The sequence below is a fragment of the Pseudophryne corroboree genome, chromosome 9 (assembly GCF_028390025.1).
Source record: "Pseudophryne corroboree isolate aPseCor3 chromosome 9, aPseCor3.hap2, whole genome shotgun sequence".
Lineage (NCBI taxonomy): Eukaryota > Metazoa > Chordata > Amphibia > Anura > Myobatrachidae > Pseudophryne > Pseudophryne corroboree.
The window spans coordinates 91218076-91238908 of record NC_086452.1 but is presented as its reverse complement, the minus strand read 5'-3'; the positions used below and the strand labels follow the sequence as shown (position 1 = coordinate 91238908).

General features: G+C 45.0%; 1 pseudogene; it reads left to right on the top strand.

Moving 5' to 3' along the window:
- Positions 1-20490: 20490 nt before the first annotated feature.
- Positions 20491-20610, top strand: LOC134964392 (5S ribosomal RNA; annotated as a pseudogene).
- The last annotated feature ends 223 nt before the right edge of the window (positions 20611-20833 follow it).

Genomic DNA, 20833 nt, shown 5'->3' with positions numbered 1-20833 from the left:
CATCAACCTCAGGGGAAAATGGCTTCCGATGCCCTTTCCCCCTAGCCCTCCTGCAGCAAGCATAATGGCAGCCATGATGGGACACCCTACTGGCTGCATTGTGGGTGGCCGGCAACCTGTTTAAACTTTATACCCCACCTACAACAGGAGAAGAAGCCCAAGTGGCAGGTCCCACAACCACCTCTGAGCTTCACTCCCGGTTAGTGGCGGCTGTGGGCACATATCTGCCGCGTATCAAGCAAGGAGTGCTGACTAGAAGAACCTGGCTAAAATAGCCATACCCCCCGAGAGCAACAGTGCTGGCCGCATCCAGCAAGCCACAGCATGCTGCAGTCCCATGTCAGGTGACAGAGGAGTCAGTCAGACGGGCAGTGGCTGCGATCTGGCGGTGGTGGCGCTGCATGCTGGTTCACCAAAAGAAGGAGGACAGGGAGAATAGGAAAAACAGATAAGGAGTACAGGGAGCAGCATAAAGAACAAAAGCTAGAGAGGGAGAAATAATGACCTGGAGAAACTAAGTAAAGAAAGAAAGACAATTGACAGCAAAAACATTTAAACACCAACTTTATTCAAATAATAAAAATATTTATAATAAATTATTCTTTTATAATAAAAAGAAATGAGCAATGTGACTACACAGACAGTGTCACCTCTGGTACAGCAAAGCTTAGAACCCCATCCCTAAAAAAACCTAACTGGATAAACATAAACTGAGTATCTCACACAATCCCCCCATATAGCCTCGTAGTTTAACCCACGATAGGCCTACTCTGCGTTCTGTTATTATTGTGTTATGGAAAAATATAGTAGGACACAAAAAATTAAAATGTAAATGTAAAAAAAAAAAAAAAAAAGCCGGCCTCCAAACCGCCCCCTCTAGCCGGGCCAATCACACACCTTATTTCGTGTTGTTATGATTTGATGGAAATATACATTTTAACTCACTTAGGGGCCCATTTATCAAGGATTGCATATTGAATGCGATCTGGACTGGATCTTAACACCCAAAATCGCATTGCAATATGTGTGAATGTATCACCTGGCACCCGCAGGGACAGGGATCCTGGGCCTAATTCAGACCTGTTCGCTCGCTAGCGTTTTTCGCTGCCCAGCGATCAGGTAACTACTGCGCATGTGTATGCACCGCAATGCGCAGGCGCACCGTACGGTTACAAAGCGGATCGTTGCTGTGCACTGGTTCTAGCAAAGAAACCATTTGCACAGCCGTTCGCAAGGAGATTGACAGGAGGAGGGCGTTCGTGGGTGGCAACTGACCGTTTTCTGGGAGCGGTTGGAAAAATGCAGGTGTGTCGAGGCGTTTGCAGGGCGGGTGTCAGACATCAATTCCGGGCTCGAATAGGCTGAAGTGATCGCAGCGGCTGAGTAAGATCAGAGCTACTCAGAAACTGCACAAGCTGTTTTTATACAGGGCGGCTGCACACACGTTCACACACTTGCAAAGCTTAAATACACTCCCCTATAGGTGGTGTCTATCTGTTCGCAGCGCTGCAAAAAATAGCGAGTGAACAGATCTGAATTAGGCCCCCTGTGCATGCGTGCACAGAGGCATTTCAGACGGAGGGTTCCCAGGGAACCCAGACGGATTTACTTTTCGTGATCCATAGCCCATAGGCTACAATAGGCTATCGCAATCAAAAGATTGCGGTAGCTGTGGGGGTGACCGCAATGCACAGGGCATTTCCGGCGGAGAGTTCCCAGGGAACCCAGCCGGATCTACTTTTCGCAATCCAAAGCCCATAGGCTACAATGGGCTACCGCAATACTGCGAGGGACAATGGGGGAGATTCAGACTGCATTGCATCGGCAGGGATTGCTGTCTGAATTACTATGCGCAGTACGCTCGCGCGGTGGTGCACTGTGCATGTGCAGCCAGTGAGATGAGAAAGCATCTCGCCTGATTGACAGGCAGAGGCAGTCGCTGGAGGGGGCATACCTACGGCCTTAGAACGCCGTTGGTGGGGCACGGTCCGAACAATGGAGGCTTGTCTGGACTGTTGGGTGGGTGGGCCGCAGTGGCTGCGTGACGTCACACGCAGCCACTGCGACCCGGGACATGGCAGTTAGCCCTCTGCCAGCTAGCAGGAGCTGCGCAGGGAGGGAGCTACATGTCAGGTACAAAAGCATCACCGCTGTGACATGCTTCTGTACCTGTGTAGGGGGGAGCAGGGCCTGACATGCGGGGCGGACTAGCCCTGTGCTGGGCGTCCCCCCGCATGTCAAAGTAAAGGGTCGTAGATGTGCTAAATTTAGCACATCTACGATCAACTTTTAATTACCCCCAATATTGGGAATGCTTTGCATTCCCGATATTGATACATTGGCCAGCATCGCATCCCCCATAGAAACCTAATGGGAATGTTGCTGCGGGCAGAAATGGAGGGATTGCAGCAGGTATAGCACAAATATTATTTGATAAATGGGCCCCTAACTATTAAAATGTTAATTTAAAAAAAATATATATATATACCGGCCTCCAACCATCCCCTATAGCCGGCCCATCACACACCTGATGTTATGCTTGTATTCAAAAAATTAAAATTGAAAAATGTAAAAAATTTAAAACTTTTAAATAAAATTTACATAATACTTATAAAATCTAATAATTAAAATGTAAATTGTTAACTTGTAAATACAAAAATGTAAAAATAGCAAAATTTAAAATTGTTTAATTATAAAATACTTATACCCTCCCACTAAATTTTAAAATGTAAATTTAAAAAATGTTAATATTGAAATTTAAAAAAAGTAAAATTTAAAAACTTTAAAAAAATAAGAAAATAATAAACAATTTTCCAAGTTGTAATCAATCTTCTTATTTCAGATGTTCTATATAATTACAAAAAAAAAAAATATTAGTACATTGGTAACATCTTCGTACAAGATACAAGGGCCCTCATTCCGAGTTGTTCGCTCGCAAGGCGATTTTAGCAGTATTGCACACGCTAAGCCGCTGCCTACTGGGAGTGAATCTTAGCTTCTTAAAATTGCGAACGATGTATTCGCAATATTGCGATTACACACCTCGTAGCAGTTTCAGAGTAGCTTCAGACTTACTCGGCATCTGCGATCAGTTCAGTGCTTGTCGTTCCTGGTTTGACGTCACAAACACACCCAGCGTTCGCCCAGACACTCCTCCGTTTCTCCAGCCACTCCCGCGTTTTTTCCGGAAACGGTAGCGTTTTTATCCACACGCCCATAAAACGCCGTGTTTCCGCCCAGTAACACCCATTTCCTGTCAATCACACTACGATCGCCGGAGCGAAGAAAAAGCCGTGAGTAAAAATCCTATCTTCATAGCAAATTTACTTGGCGCAGTCGCAGTGCGGACATTGCGCATGCGCACTAAGCGGAAAATCGCTGCGATGCGATGAAATTTACCGAGCGAACAACTCGGAATGAGGGCCAATATAATATAATATACATCTTTAATTCCATGCAGAAAAAATAATAAGATTTTACTCACCGGTAAATCTATTTCTCGTAGTCCGTAGTGGATGCTGGGACTCCGTAAGGACCATCGGGAATAGCGGCTTTGCAGGAGACTGGGCACAACTAAAGAAAGCTTTAGGACTACCTGGTGTGCACTGGCTCCTCCCTCTATGACCCTCCTCCAGACCTCAGTTAGGAAACTGTGCCCGGAAGAGCTGACACAATAAGGAAGGATTTTGAATCCCGGGTAAGACTCATACCAGCCACACCAATCACACCGTACAACTCGTGATACTATACCCAGTTAACAGTATGAATAACAACTGAGCCTCTTCAACAGATGGCTCAACAATAACCCTTTTGTTAAACAATAACTATATACAAGTATTGCAGACAATCCGCACTTGGGATGTGCGCCCAGCATCCACTACGGACTACGAGAAATAGATTTACCGGTGAGTAAAATCTTATTTTCTCTGACGTCCTAAGTGGATGCTGGGACTCCGTAAGGACCATGGGGATTATACCAAAGCTCCCAAACGGGCGGGAGAGTGCGGATGACTCTGCAGCACCGAATGAGCAAACTCAAGGTCCTCCTCAGCCAGGGTATCAAATTTGTAGAATTTTGCAAAAGTGTTAGACCCTGACCAAGTAGCAGCTTGGCAAAGTTGTAAAGCCGCCCAAGAAGAGCCCACCTTCCTTGTGGAATGGGCTTTTACAGATTTAGGATGCGGCAGTCCAGCCGCAGAATGCGCAAGCTGAATTGTGCTACAGATCCAGCGAGCAATAGTCTGCTTCGAAGCAGGAGCACCCATCTTGTTGGGTGCATACAGGATAAATAGCGAGTCAGTTTTCCTGACTCCAGCCGTCCTGGAAACATATATTTTCAAGGCCCTGACTACGTCCAGTAACTTGGAATCCTCCAAGTCCCTAGTAGCCGCAGGCACCACAATAGGTTGGTTCAAATGAAAAGCTGATACCACCTTAGGGAGAAACTGGGGACGAGTCCTCAATTCTGCCCTATCCATATGGAAAATCAGATAAGGGCTTTTACATGACAAAGCCGCCAATTCTGACACACGCCTGGCCGAAGCCAAGGCCAACAGCATGACCACCTTCCACGTGAGATATTTCAAATCCACGGTTTTAAGGGGCTCAAACCAATGTGACTTTAGGAAACCCAACACCACGTTGAGATCCCAAGGTGCCACTGGAGGCACAAAAGGGGGCTGAATATGCAGCACTCCCTTAACAAATGTCTGAACTTCAGGCAGTGAAGCCAGTTCTTTCTGGAAGAAAATCGACAGAGCCGAAATCTGGACCTTAATGGAACCCAATTTTAGGCCCATAGTCACTCCTGACTGTAGGAAGTGCAGAAATCGACCCAGCTGAAATTCCTCCGTTGGGGCCTTCCTGGCCTCACACCACGCAACATATTTTCGCCATATGCGGTGATAATGATTTGCGGTTACATCTTTCCTGGCTTTAATCAGCGTAGGAATGACTTTCTCCGGAATGCCCTTTTCTTTTAGGATCCGGTGTTCAACCGCCATGCCGTCAAACGCAGCCGCGGTAAGTCTTGGAACAGACAGGGCCCCTGCTGCAGCAGGTCCTGTCTGAGCGGCAGAGGCCATGGGTCCTCTGAGACCATTTCTTGAAGTTCTGGGTACCAAGCTCTTCTTGGCCAATCCGGAACCACGAGTATAGTTCTTACTCCTCTCCTTCGTATTATTCTCAGTACCTTGGGTATGAGAGGCGGAGGAGGGAACACATAAACCGACTGGTACACCCACTGTGTCACTAGAGCGTCCACAGCTATCGCCTGAGGGTCCCTTGACCTGGCGCAATATCTTTTTAGCTTTTTATTGAGGCGGGACGCCATCATGTCCACCTGTGGCCTTTCCCAATGGTTTACAATCATTTGGAAGACTTCTGGATGAAGTCCCCACTCTCCCGGGTGGAGGTCGTGCCTGCTGAGGAAGTCTGCTTCCCAGTTGTCCACTCCCGGAATGAACACTGCTGACAGTGCTAACACGTGATTTTCCGCCCATCGGAGAATCCTTGTGGCTTCTGCCATCGCCATCCTGCTTCTTGTGCCGCCCTGTCGGTTTACATGGGCGACCGCCGTGATGTTGTCTGACTGAATCAGTACCGGCTGGTTTTGAAGCAGGGGTCTTGCTTGACTTAGGGCATTGTAAATGCCCCTCAGTGCCAGAATATTTATGTGTAGGGAAATCTCCTGGTTTGACCATAGTCCCTGGAAGTTTCTTCCCTGTGTGACTGCCCCCCAGCCTCGAAGGCTGGCATCCGTGGTTACCAGGACCCAGTCCTGTATGCCGAATCTGCGGCCCTCTTGAAGATGAGCACTCTGCAGCCACCACAGCAGAGACACCCTGGTCCTTGGAGACAGGGTTATCAGCCGATGCATCTGAAGATGCGATCTAGACCACTTGTCCAAGAGGTCCCACTGAAAGGTTCTTGCATGGAACCTGCCGAATGGAATTGCTTCGTAGGAAGCTACCATCTTTCCCAGGACTCGCGTGCAGTGATGCACCGACACCTGTTTTGGTTTCAGGAGGCCTCTGACTAGAGATGACAACTCCTTGGCTTTCTCCTCCGGGAGAAACACTTTTTTTTCTGGACTGTGTCCAGAACCATCCCCAGGAACAGTAGACGTGTCGTAGGGACCAGCTGTGACTTTGGAATATTTAGAATCCAACCGTGCTGTTGTAGCACCTCCTGAGATAGTGCTACCCCGACCAACAACTGCTCCCTGGACCTCGCCTTTATCAGGAGATCGTCCAAGTACGGGATAATTAAAACTCCCTTTTTTCGAAGGAGTATCATCATTTCGGCCATTACCTTGGTAAATACCCTTGGTGCCGTGGACAAGCCGAACGGCAACGTCTGGAATTGGTAATGACAATCCTGTACCACAAATCTGAGGTACTCCTGGTGAGGATGGTAAATGGGGACATGCAGGTAAGCATCCTTGATGTCCAGTGATACCATGTAATCCCCCTCGTCCAGGCTTGCAATAACCGCCCTGAGCGATTCCATCTTGAACTTGAATTTTTTTATATATGTGTTCAAGGATTTCAAATTTAAAATGGGTCTGACCGAACCGTCCGGTTTCGGTACAAAAAAACATTGTGGAATAGAAACCCCGTCCTTGTTGAAGGAGGGGCACCTTGACTATCACCTGCTGGGAATACAGCTTGTGTATTGCCTCTAACACTGCCTCCCTGCCTGAGGGAGTTGTAGGCAAGGCAGATTTGAGGAAACGGCGGGGGGGAGACGTCTCGAATTCCAGCTTGTACCCCTGAGATACTACTTGAAGGATCCAGGGATCCACCCGTGAGCGAGCCCACTGATTGCTGAAGTTTTTGAGACGGGCCCCCACCATACCTGGCTTCGCCTGTGGAGCCCCAGCGTCATGCGGCGGACTTGGAGGAAGCGGGGGAGGACTTTTGCTCCTGGGAATTGGCTGTATGCTGCAGCTTTTTCCCTCTACCTCTGCCTCTGGGCAGAAAGGACGCACCTTTAACCCGCTTGCCCTTATGGGGCCGAAAGGACTGTACCTGATAATACGGTGCTTTCTTTGGCTGTGAGGGAACATGGGGTAAAAATGCTGACTTCCCAGCTGTTGCTGTGGAAACGAGGTCCGAGAGACCATCCCCGAACAACTCCTCACCCTTATAAGGCAAAACTTCCATGTGCCATTTAGAATCTGCATCACCTGTCCACTGCCGAGTCCATAACCCTCTCCTGGCAGAAATGGAAATTGCACTTATTTTAGATGCCAGCCGGCAAATATCCCTCTGTGCATCTCTCATGTATAAGACTGCGTCTTTAATATGCTCTACGGTTAGCAATATAGTGTCCCTGTCTGGGGTATCAATATTTTCCGACAGGGAATCTGACCACGCAGCTGCAGCACTGCATATCCATGCTGAAGCAATAGCTGGTCTCAGTATAATACCTGTGTGTGTATATACAGACTTCAGGATAGCCTCCTGCTTCCTATCAGCAGGCTCCTTTAGGGCGGCCGTATCCGGAGACGGTAGTGCCACCTTCTTTGACAAGCGTGTGAGCGCTTTATCCACCCTAGGGGATGTTTCCCAACGTGACCTATCCTCTGGCGGGAAAGGGTACGTCATTAGTAACCTTTTAGAAATTACCAGTTTCTTATCGGGGAAGCCCACGCTTCTTCACACACTTCATTTAATTCCTCAGATGGGGGAAAAACTACTGGTAGTTTTTTCTCTCCAAACATAATACCCTTTTTTGTGGTTCCTGGGGTAACATCAGAAATGTGCAACACATTTTTCATTGCCTCAATCATGTAACGTGTGGCCCTATTGGAAGTTACATTAGTCTCATCGTCGTCGACACTGGAGTCAGTATCCGTGTCGACATCTGTGTCTGCCATCTGAGGAAGCGGGCATTTTAGAGCCCCTGATGGCTTTTGAGACGCCTGGGCAGGCACAGGCTGAGAAGCTGGCTGTCCCATATTTGGTATGTCGTCAAACCTTTTATGTAAGGAGTTGACACTTTCACGTAATTCCTTCCACAAGTCCATCCACTCAGGTGTCGGCCCCGCAGGGGGTGACATCACATTTATCGGCATCTGCTCCGCCTCCACATAAGCCTCCTCATCAAACATGTCGACACAGCCATACCGACACACCGCACACACACAGGGAATGCTCTGACAGAGGACAGGACCCCACAAAGCCCTTTGGGGAGACAGAGAGAGAGTATGCCAGCACACACCAGAGCGCTATATAACACAGGGATGAACACTATAACTGAGTGATTTTCCCTTATAGCTGCTTATATATATACTGCTGCGCCTAAATTTAGTGCCCCCCCCCTCTCTTTTTTACCCTTTGTAGTCTTGAAACTGCAGGGGAGAGCCTGGGAGCGATCCTTCCAGCGGAGCTGTGAGGGAAAAATGGCGCCAGTGTGCTGAGGGAGATAGCCCCGCCCCTTTTTCAGCGGACTTCTCACGCTTTTTTATGGATCTCTGGCAGGGGTATTTTTCACATATATAGCCTCTAGGACTATATATTGTTAATTTTTTGCCAGCCAAGGTGTTAATATTGCTGCTCAGGGCGCCCCCCCCCAGCGCCCTGCACCCATCAGTGACCGGAGTGTGAGGTGTGCATGAGGAGCAATGGCGCACAGCTGCAGTGCTGTGCGCTACCTTGTTGAAGACCGAAGTCTTCTGCCGCCGATTTTCAGGACCATCTTCTTGCTTCTGGCTCTGTAAGGGGGACAGCGGCGCGGCTCCGGGACCGGACGATCGAGGTCGGGCCCTGTGTTCGATCCCTCTGGAGCTAATGGTGTCCAGTAGCCTAAGAAGCCCAAGCTAGCTGCAAGCAGGTAGGTTCGCTTCTTCTCCCCTTAGTCCCTCGTAGCAGTGAGTCTGTTGCCAGCAGATCTCACTGAAAATAAAAAACCTAAAATTATACTTTCTTTTCTAGGAGCTCAGGAGAGCCCCTAGTGTGCATCCAGCTCAGCCGGGCACAAGATTCTAACTGAGGTCTGGAGGAGGGTCATAGAGGGAGGAGCCAGTGCACACCAGGTAGTCCTAAAGCTTTCTTTAGTTGTGCCCAGTCTCCTGCGGAGCCGCTATTCCCCATGGTCCTTACGGAGTCCCAGCATCCACTTAGGACGTCAGAGAAATAGACTTTTTTAAACAATACTTAGTACAGTGCATCATGATGGCTCCGCAGAACATAAGATGCTTTGTGATGCTTCTTTTTGCACTAATGCGCTCATTTATAAAGTAAGCACCTGGACCTGCACGTCAAGGGGGGCCTATTTCAATGGTGGGGAGCAACATCGTAATGGGAAAAGCTGAATGGAACAGAATGTTTGTAACTAAGGGGGTAATTCTAAGTTGATCGCAGCAGCAAGTTTGTTAGGAATTGGGCAAAACCATGTGAACTGCAGGTAGGGGGGGGGGGGCAGATATTACATTTGCAGAGAGAGTTAGATTTGGGTGGGTTATTTTGTTTCTGTGCAGGGTAAATACTGGCTGCTTTATTCTTACACTGCAATTTAGATTCCAGTTTGAACACACCACACCCAAATCTAACTCTCTCTGCACATGTTATATCTGCCCCTCCTGCAGTACACATGGGCCCTCATTCCGAGTTGATCGCTCGCAAGGCGAATTTAGCAGAGTTGCTCACGCTAAGCCTACGCCTACTGGGAGTGTATCTTAGCTTCTTAAAATTGCGACCGATGTATTCGCAATATTGCGATTACAAACTACTTAGCAGTTTCAGAGTAGCTTCAGACTTACTCGGTATCTGCGATCAGTTCAGTGCTTGTCGTTCCTGGTTTGACGTCATAAACACACCCAGCGTTCGCCCAGACACTCCCCCGTTTCTCCGGCCACTCCCGCGTTTTTTCCGGAAACGGTAGCGTTTTTATCCACACGCCCCTAAAACGCCGTGTTTCCGCCTAGTAACACCCATTTCCTGTCAATCACACTACGATCGCCGGAGCGAAGAAAAAGCCGTGAGTAAAAATACTATCTTCATTGTAAAATTACTTGGCGCAGTCGCAGTGCGATTATTGCGCATGCGTACTAAGCGGAATTTCACTGCGATGCGATGAAAATTACCGAGCGAACGACTCGGAATGAGGGCCATGGATTGCCCAACTGCTAACAAAATTGCTGCTGCGATCAACTCGGAATGACCACCTAAATTTTGTGTGGCTGCATTTACTGGACACAATATATCAATGAGACTGAAGGGGCGGAGACTGAGAACCTACAGAGGCATTCTTTGGCTAGCAAGAGGTCACAGAGTCTCTTCCCTGCTTAATGATCTTTCTTTTACAGGTTCTCAGAAGATGCTGGTAAGTGAGTCAGAGATGTTCTTTCAGTAGGACGGCTTTTGTATCAACCAGGCACTTTTGATATAAGTGTCTTACTAGGTGCACAAATACTCATTGTAATAAAAGCATTGATATGTAAAAGGGAAACACACAGTAAGGACAGTCCACATCCCCTACAGTCCCCTCACTCATGATTAATGTCACGTGATGCTTGTTTTAGAAGAAAGTGCAATATGGGAAAATAACAGTAATTAATAGTAGATAGGAAATAAATTAGTGATACACAAAAGTGGCAAGTTGGGCAAAAAAAAATCAATGTATTGGCCTATTCCAAGTGCTTGCAAGGAAGGGGGTAGATCCAGACACAAACACAGAATTCCCCCCTCCTATATAATAGCAGTCAGGTTATATATGTAACTGGATTCTCTACATTACTACTACCATACATGTATTCCAATGCACTGATCACACTATTGCTGTATATACCATCTATGTATATTACATCATACTTCATGAGCGCTGGAATACATTTACCAGCGTCTCTTCCCCTTGGATCACACACCAGGAGGACCATGAAACAACGGATTATGTAGGGTTACATTGCTTCTTCTGAGCATGCAGCAGGTGCACCTTACTCCTCCTCCTCCTCCCTTTGTTCTCCCTCTAGTAACACCCCTGACATGCCCCTTTTCCTCACCCACTGTCATCCATTCCCCCTCTACCATTGTTATATCTCTTACACTATATCTCTGTTTATGTAATAATCTGCAGACGGTTATTGTTTCTGCATTGCTTTGTGTGAGGAGCTTTTTGTATAACTTTCCATTAGGAAAATGTATTAATGCTTCTTACATTACTGCTATACCCAGCTCTATCTACCTTTCTCTTTCTTTATCCTTCCTCCGTTTAATATTGAAAACTTCAATTAAACATGTTTACAACATAAGACAAATAAATCCATAATGTACATACCTGCAGAAACTCCAACTCCTGCATCCAGCAGTGCTGCTGCCTCAGCTAGATGTTCTTAGGCCCGGTGCCTTTGGGGGGGTTCTCCAGGTGGAGGTGGTAAATGAGAACCTTGCAAACCGGTCCTGCTCAGCAGCTGTTATTGGCGGATAAAGGGCCTCTTCTGCCTCCATTACTTCTAGATGGTTACGTCTGGAGGCAGAGGTTGGAAAGGTCGGCTACAGAAATAAGAAGTAAAAGTGTATCAGTGATTACTACATCTTTCATATGACTTGTAAGAGAGAAAAAGAGGCAATTACCAAACTCCCTATTGTAGAGGTTATTTACAGTAGTTACATATTAGACCCTGACAACATATCTATATAAAGCTAAAGGAAGAGGCATTACAGGTGCACAAATATAACACTGTCGCTCAACAGATATATAGGGATACGTTTAATTTGCCGGCTGTCGGGATCCCGGTGGTCAGGATACAGGCGCCGGAATCCCGTCAGCTGGCAACGTCGCCAGACGGAATACCGGCGTTACAGGACTATTCCCACTTGTGGGTGACGATGACACCCATAGAGTGGGAATAGATCCTGTGGTGAGCACAGCGAGCCACTGAGCCTGCAGCGCGGTGAGCGCAGTGAGCTCGCAAGGGGACTCTTTGCGCTTGCCCTGCTGCCGGCCGGATGCCGCTGTCGGTATATTGACAGCCGGTATCCCGGCCGCTGGTAAATTATACTGAATCCCATATATAACCACAGTATTGCAGTAGATGTAGGTTGCTCTGGGACAAGTAAAGGTGTCTGTCTGCTCTGTGCCCTCAGGAGAAGGCAGCGTAACTACAAGTGCAGAGAGGAGACTGAATTTCCAGAGGATCACTATAGAAAAGTGTAAACTTTGCTCTAAAGTCCACTTGGTCTTCCTATGAGCCTATTATGTGGTGTAGGATAATCAGTTACATAAAACAGATAGATAGAGCTGAATTCCCGTATGTGACAATAACGTATTGGTAAAGTAGTAATTAAGTCCTTTCTACTTCTATGTGTCCCCTGGTAGAAAGAAAACTCTTAAACATGTGTCTGTCAGTCATTGTTATGTTGCCCTGACCACTAAGAGAACTTATTTTCCATTTTCTATTTATAGTTGCTTGTGTAAGAGCAGACATGTTTTATTTCATTAAAAGAGGATAGCCCAGTGGCACATTGGTCAGCATTGCTACCTCACAGTGCTGGGGTCATGATCTTAGTTCTCAATCAAGGCTCTATTTGTGTGGAGTTTGGATGTTCTCACAGTGCTTGTGTGGGTTTCCTCAAGTTATCCCAGCTACCTCCCACACTTCTACCACATACTGTCAGGTTAGTGACTAGTGGCTGCAATGTACCCTAGTGTGTGTGATGTGTGTGTGTGTGTGTGTGTGTGTGTGTGTGTGTGTGTGTGTGTGTGTGTGTGTGTGTGTGTGCGTGTGTGTGTTAGGGAATTTACACTGTAAGCTCCAATAAGGCAGGAACTGATGTGATGGAACTGCTCTTTGTATAGTTCTGCATAACTGGTGGCACTGTATAAATAATAATAAATGTCAATTGGTTGAGTGACAACTGGAATATACATACACATGTGTACCTGTCTCTAGATCTGTGGGTATAGGGATAGACACGGTATAGATAGACAGTCCATAGGTCAACACCAAAAGGTTGACATTTAATAGGTAGACAGGGTCACTAGGTAGACAGTCACTATGTAGACAGTCACTAGGTAGACAGTCACTAGGTAGACAGTCACTAGGTAGACAGGGTCACTAGGTAGACAGTCACTAGGTAGATAGGGTCACTAGGTAGACAGTCACTAGGTAGACAGGGTCACTAGGTAGACAGTCACTATGTAGACAATGTCTCAGAAAGACAGAACCAAAAGGCCAACAGACAAATGGTAACACAAACATATGTAAACACAGTTTTTCATGATTTTTCATAATTTTTAGTGTTAGCGTTAGGCACTTGGCAGAGGAGTAGGGTTAGGCTGTGGAAGGGGACAGTTACTGTTAGTCACTAGAATAAGGTTAGGCAGAGGGTTAGGGTTAGGCTGTGGAAGGGGACAGTTACTGTTAGTCACTAGAATAAGGTTAGGCAGGGGTAGGGTTAGGCTGTGGAAGAGGACAGTTACTGTTAGTCACTAGAATAAGGTGAGGCGGGGTTAGGGTTAGGCTGTGGAAAGGGACAGTTACTGTTAGTCACTAGAATAAGGTTAGGCAGGGTTAGGGTTAGGCTGTGGAAAGGTACAGTTACTGTTAGTCACTACAATAAGGTTAGGCAGAGGGTAGGGTTAGGCTGTGGAAGGGGACAGTTACTGTTAGTCACTAGAATAAGGTTAGGCAGGGGTGGGGTTAGGCTGTGGAAGGGGACAGTTACTGTTAGTCACTAGAATAAGGTTAGGCAGGGGTAGGGTTAGGCTGTGGAAGGGGACAGTTACTGTTAGTCACTAGAATAAGGTTAGGCAGGGGTAGGGTTAGGCTGTGGAAGGGGACAGTTACTGTTAGTCACTAGAATAAGGTTAGGCAGGGGTAGAGTTAGGCTGTGGAAGGGGACAGTTACTGTTAGTCACTAGAATAAGGTTAGGCAGGGGTAGGGTTAGGCTGTGGAAGGGGACAGTTACTGTTAGTCACTAGAATAAGGTTAGGCAAAGGGTAGGGTTAGGCTGTGGAAGGGGACAGTTACTGTTAGTCACTAGAATAAGGTTAGGCAGGGGTAGGGTTAGGCTGTGGAAGGGGACAGTTACTGTTAGTCACTAGAATAAGGTTAGGCAGGGGTAGGGTTAGGCTGTGGAAGGGGACAGTTTGGGTTAGGCACTAGGGGGAGATTAGGGCTAAAATAACAGTTTGTTGTCGACCTTTTGACTCTACTTATAAACTGTCTAATTAGTGACCCTATTTACCTACTGCATGTCAACCTCTTTGTGTCGACCTTTTGACTGTCTGTCTAGACAGTGCCTATCCTTCAATTCACACCCAAATGTATGTGTCTGACATCTATACATTATCTGCTGACCGGCATTGAGTAGCTCATGGAAGGTCTGCTTTATACTTACTGGTGCAGGGATGTATGGGGGCTCAATCTCAAGGGCCTCCAAGGCGACCCAGTCGATATGCTGGAAGAAACGATGGTGGCGGATGTTATCATTATCTCCTGGGTGTTTGGCTGGGTTGTAATTGAAGAGCTGAAAAAGTAATTTGTATTTAATGACTTATACAGCACAGCTGCTCAATACAATCATGTTACAAACATTTCTACTGCCTGGTACAGGGGAATATAAAGTGATTGTTCCATGGCCACAGTATGTTATTACTGAGATTCTATCTGGGGTCTGTAGTGTGTCTCACATTGTTACCCCCTCCCCCCTCCATACCACAAACATCTAACCACTGAGCCATTTCTTGTCATATTTGCCCTAATGTTGATTTGTCTGTACAACAGGGGTAATTCCAAGTTGATCGCAGCAGGAAATTTTTTAGCAGTTAGGCAAAACCATGTGCACTGCAGGGGAGGCAGATATAACATATGCAGAGAGAGATAGATTTGGGTGTGGTGAGTTCAATCTGCAATCTAAATTGCAGTGTAAAAATAAAGCAGCCTGTATTTACCCTGCACAGAAACAAAATAACCCACCCAAATCTAACTCTCTCTGCAAATGTTATATCTGCCTCCCCTGCAGTGCACATGGTTTTCTAGAGGTTTATGGAGGGTACCCCTGGCGCTTGGTCTTTTAAAGAGGATTGCAATTACAACTCGAAAATGATCCCATATATCGCATGCCAGATATTTCTAAATGGCCTGTTTGTGCTGATACATATGACACAATGAATAAAAAACAGTATTTATTAAGCTAAAAAATGCAACACATGTACATATAACAAGAACAATGGGAAAGTGACTCGTGCATTTAATCCTGCTGAGGGGATGATCCCCAAACGACTATTTCCTGGTGAGTACCACGATTGGTCGCCCAAAACCTGGTTAAGGTGCAGTGATGATTTGAATCTCTGTGCAAAATCAGGCAATAAGGTGACTGGTGCATACGTGGAAATATGAATATAGAAAGAAGAAGAGAAAACATAGGAGTCTCAAATTGCGACACACCACGTACCCATCGGAATTTTTTAGACAGGGGACGGTGGTCCCCAAGAAGGGAATAATTGGTAGACCTACCAAAAGGGGGAAAAGGGGCGGAGTAAAGAAATCCAAACCTAAAAAAGTCCCTAAAGAAAAAATAGGTCCCACTATTGAAACTGTCTCTGTAGATAACTCTGAGGAGAAACATTCAAGTAAAATATTTAATCTGAGCAATCACAATCTGTCCGAATCTGAACAAAGTGTACTCCTTAAAGGGTTGAAATTTGCACCTTCTAGTGATCCCAACCCATTTGATTTGCTTGTGGACTTGCAAAAGTACATAAGAAAGTTAAGTATAAAGAAGTTCTTCCTAGGGAAAGACATTTCTAATGAAACTCCACAAGTAGAGAAATCTAAATTCAAGAAAAAATCTCATTTTTACCCCCAGCATGTAAAAGGGGGCAGCATAGATTGCTTCAATTCTATAGTTACTAAAGAACTTAGAAAGATTCCTAAATGTAAGAAGAGAAATCTCACTAAAAAGGAATCTCTTGCAGTACAATCCTTACAGGCAAATAATGAGATAATTATAAAGCCTGCGGACAAAGGGGGAGGTGTCGTAGTCATGAGTAAGGAGAACTATTTAAAGGAGATCAATAGACAACTCAGTGACCTCAGTACATATAAGAAATTGAAAACTGACCCCCTCATTAAAATAGCAAATAGTTTGGATGACCTCACTTTAAGAGCGGTGGAAAATGGGGCTATCACTGAGGATGAAAGGGGGTTCATCAATATCATTGATCCGTCCACCCCGACGATTTACGTACTGCCTAAAATCCATAAGGATTCGAGCAATCCCCCGGGACGTCCCATAATCACTGGCACCAATAGTATTACATCTAATCTATCGGCAATGGTCGACTCGTTTTTGCAACCATTAGTAACCAGTACTCCTGCATTCCTAAAGGATACAGGGGATGTCCTGCGAAAACTTGAGAGAGTCCCTTGGGATCAAGAATGCACCTTAATAAGTGCGGATGTCAGCTCCCTGTACACAATTATTGATTGGGACAAAGGGAAAGTGGCAATAGAACATTTCCTCAATAAAAGTGAATACAGAGAGGAGACAAAATTGTTTTTATTGGAATCAATTGATTTTATTTTAAAGAACAATTATTTTTATTTCAATGGATCTTATTATTTGCAAATAAGAGGGACAGCCATGGGCACCAGGTTTGCTCCCAGTTATGCAAACCTGTACATGGCCTATTGGGAAGTCCAGTATGTGGATTCACTACGGGCACTGGGAGTAAACCTGGTGTCCTGGTGGCGTTTCATTGACGATATCCTCTTTATCTGGCGAGGAGAGAGAGATACCTTGGTCCATTTCCTTGAAAAACTCAACTCCAATGATTTTAACATTATTCTAACGTTTGTTGAAAGCAAGAGAGACTTGGTGTTTTTGGATTTGAAAATCTATATAGAAGATGAGAAAATAAACACTCAAACACATAGAAAACCGACGGACTCTAACGCCTACTTGAGTATTAATAGCGAGCACCATGAGAAATGGCTAGAAAACATACCAGTAGGGCAATTTAAACGAGTAAAAAGGAACTGCACAGACCCCTTGATCCTGGAAACACAACTTGAGGAAATGGCAGAAAGGTTCAGGGAAAAAGGATATGAGGAGTCTACATTGGAAAAGGCTAAAGAGAAAGTACATCAGATTGACAGAAAGGAGCTTCTGACAGAAAAGGAAAAATCCACATTGAAAGATAACCCTTATGAATGGGCTTTCATGACCCAATATGGTGCCTACCATAAGAAAGTTGAAAAAGTTTTTAGAGATAACTGGCGAATATTGCTAGATGACCCAGTTTTAGGGGAGTCCCTACCGAAGAAACCAGTGTTCATATATAAAAAGGCTTGATCTCTGAAGGATAAATTGGTGAACAGTAGCCTAAAAGAGAACACTACAGGAAGGTCATGTACCAATGGGTTCCACAGATGTGGGGACTGCCTAATGTGTAGAACAACTACGAAGAAAGACATAGTCAGAAAGACCACTGAGTTTGAGGTGAATGGTAAAAAATATGGGATAAAAGACTTTATAACCTGCCATTCTAGGAACGTAATCTACCTATTGGAATGCAATTGTGGCCAAATTTATATTGGAAAGACATCACGGCCACTAAAAACGAGAGCAGCGGAGCACATTTACAATATCCGTAAGGGATTAGAAACCCATCCTCTCTCGGAACACTTTAGTAAGAAACACAATAAATGTGAGGGACAGATTAAACGTTTCATTGGTTTACAACAGATAAAACCCACTTGGCGTAATAAAAATCTGGAAAAACGCTTAGCGCAAAGTGAAATGAGATGGATATATGATCTCGATACGCTAAAACCTGAAGGTCATAATGTCGACTTCGAATTAAGGTGGTTTCTTGATTAAATGCCTGATCTATGAAAAAACTCCTAAATACTGGGTCTATAGCAATGATATGTTTTTATCATATATTTTATATGTGTATTAATTGTCTATAGCAATGACATGTTTTTATCATATATTTTATATGTGTATTAATTGCATTTTTCTCTTTTACATTACAAATTGGTTGATCTTCAATGCATCCATCTGAGGAAATCAAGATCCCCACCCAGGTAATAAGGGATGGACATGATGGGAATACGAAGTACCATCTAGTTTGGTCAGGTGTGGGGATCAGCATATGTAAAAAGCTCTGGGCAAAAAATATATATTCCCTCAAGCAAGATGTCCGCCGAACCATCAGGAAGCCCCGCTGTCCACATGAATTAGGTCTGTGAAGAAAGAAACCGTCACGTCACTTCCGCCATGAGATCCAGCGAAGTCAAAAAAGGACCGTTGGAACGCAACCACGTGACTCGAGTCACGCATTTCCGGAAGCGCGGCTTTGGCGATACGGACATAGCCGCTGGACCGCAATCATGTGTTTCCGGTCACATGACCCCGGAAACGTGCCTGCACGTGATTAGGCCATTATTAGAAGATTAGTTAGGGTATAAAAGAAGCATAAGGATCACAGCTCTTTATCCATTTTTGAGAAAGGTCGTTACCCAAGACCGAAACGCGTTATTTGGAGAAGGAGCTGCATATTTCCAGGACTCCCTGCTGACAAACCCGTGGCGGTGGTGCCAGGCCTATCAGCCTTGGACCAGCTTGTTTATTTCAACCAGCCCACCGCACGGGCATCCTATGGTGAGAGATTCATATTTCCACGTATGCACCAGTCACCTTATTGCCTGATTTTGCACAGAGATTCAAATAATCACTGCACCTTAACCAGGTTTTGGGTGACCAATCGTGGTACTCACCAGGAAATAGTCGTTTGGGGATCATCCCCTCAGCAGGATTAAATGCACGAGTCACTTTCCCAATGTTCTTGTTATATGTACATGTGTTGCATTTTTTAGCTTAATAAATACTGTTTTTTATTCATTGTGTCATATGTATCAGCACAAACAGGCCATTTAGAAATATCTGGCATGCGATATATGGGATCATTTTCGAGTTGTAATTGCAATCCTCTTTAAAAGACCAAGCGCCAGGGGTACCCTCCATAAACCTCTAGAATTCCAGTTACAGAGAAATAGTGTTTTTTCTCCCTTTGGAAGTGTACCTAGGAAGCTGGTCCCTTTTCACTGCGCAATATTTGTTTGGTAAATATCTTCTTTTAGTGCACATGGTTTTGCCTAACTGCTAAAAAATTTCTGTGATCAAGCCATTACTGCGAAACGTACGTCAGGGTTATCCGATCGCGTCATGCGCATCACGTGACCGGAGCTAGTTGTCGATTCTACAGGTTACCGGGACCCTGGACGCCGGGAGCATTCTTGCACTCTATAGTTCCGGAGCTCCTCTCCGGATAACTACACCAATACAGCCTGGGCGCCACGGCCAGAACACCGCCAATTCCAGCACGGAGGTAACGCCAGTGCACTCTTCATGCACCACGAGCGCTATCCCGCTGAGAGCAGCAGCACGGTCTGGCCATGATTAGCAGACAACGGGCTTTTTGGTATCGTATATGAAATACCCATTACAATTAACATATTCTTTGTTATCGTCAGCGCTAGTGTGACTATTTTCTACTTGGAGCTGTCACTCATATAATACTAGTCACACAGGTAGTAACGGTTTCTTATAGATATAACTATTTATCATAGATACCAAAGTCTTCAATTCAGAGTGCTATTTCTGCTTATGTCTGTTTGATCATGCTCATTTATAACAGATATTTTAGTCTCTAATTTAGAGTGATATATCTGCATATGTCTGCTTGAGCATGATAATTCTCACTTGTGCTTATCCACAATCTGCTGTTCACGTTTAAATGCTGGCTGTATTTCTGCATAACCATTGGAGGAAATTAAGAGTGATCATAGGATAGCCTCCTAGAGCGTTCTGTCATAGGAAATTATTTTTAGAGCACCTAATGATAGTCCACAATACTATCAGTAAAACTTATCAGTGAATTCTATCGTCACTTTAATTGTTACATGGTATTTGTTTCAAATGACAAATGTATCAATATATAGAGCTCAGAATTTGTAACTGTTTCAGTTTAAAACCACAGTGTGCGGTGTAATTGTCCTAAATGATACATATTTCATTATACTGAGCACAAAATCTGAAATTGTATCTGGACTATTTTCAGTTATATTGAGTGATATACTAAACTTTGCTCGTTACATTCTGAAGAGTTCTCTGGGCCCTAACTGGTATATGGGCTACACAGTGTTTGATTTACTCATGCTTAGAGCCCTTGTAATGTGGACTTAGGTGCAATTAATCCTTTTCAATAAGAACTGCTGTATTTGAATAGCAGTTACAATTCCTGGTATATATGATTTATCAGATTAATGTGGTGATTGTGTGGTCATAGTATTTGTGACAACAAATCACCTCACTGTGTTATTTATTTAGCAGGTAATACATTATTATTTCCTGCACCCTTATCTGTGTTTATAAATACACATATGAGAAAGTTTGGTTTGTGATCACTGCACTGAACATTTCGGAAGCAGTCACTGCTTAAATTCTACCCGGGCGAAAGGTCCAAGCGCAGCTATTTGCGGTCATACCCCACTGGAGATGCCCAATCTCATCTGATCTTGGAAGCCAGGAAGTGGAGGGCCGGGCCAGTACTCGGAAGGGAGACCACCTTGGAACACCCAGGTACTGCAATTTATCGCTACTCACTGGATCCACTCGCATATTAAATTGTAAGCAGTGCACAAATTAAGTGTACCAAAAATTGGACATATGACCTATGATTCAATCCTCTGCAATAACTTTTCTTTAAAGTCGATTATGCAGATCAAATGATGGTCATAAATAAGTTTTTTCTGTAACACACAGACTATTTATTATAACACCAGGAACCCGGTTACCCAGATATCATAGCCGAGGC